Raw genomic sequence first — 219 nt, forward strand, 5'->3', positions numbered from 1 at the left:
TGGCTCTGAGATCTTGGATACACGGTCCTCTCTTTCTATCTTATGGAAAAGGTAGGAAAAGTGGGGGTAACTAGCAGTCCAGAGGTATATAGTCAAAGGGATGGAGTAAGTGTATTTTTACATTAAGGGGATGCTGGAGTGACGGTCGAAGTTAATCAAGGTCGATAATATAGATTTTCAGAAACTTACGCCTGTACGCTTACGCCCTCTGAGCGTCCT

This window comes from Trachymyrmex cornetzi, unplaced genomic scaffold (genome assembly GCF_001594075.2).
Source record: "Trachymyrmex cornetzi isolate Tcor2-1 unplaced genomic scaffold, Tcor1.1 scaffold1431, whole genome shotgun sequence".
Taxonomy (NCBI): domain Eukaryota; kingdom Metazoa; phylum Arthropoda; class Insecta; order Hymenoptera; family Formicidae; genus Trachymyrmex; species Trachymyrmex cornetzi.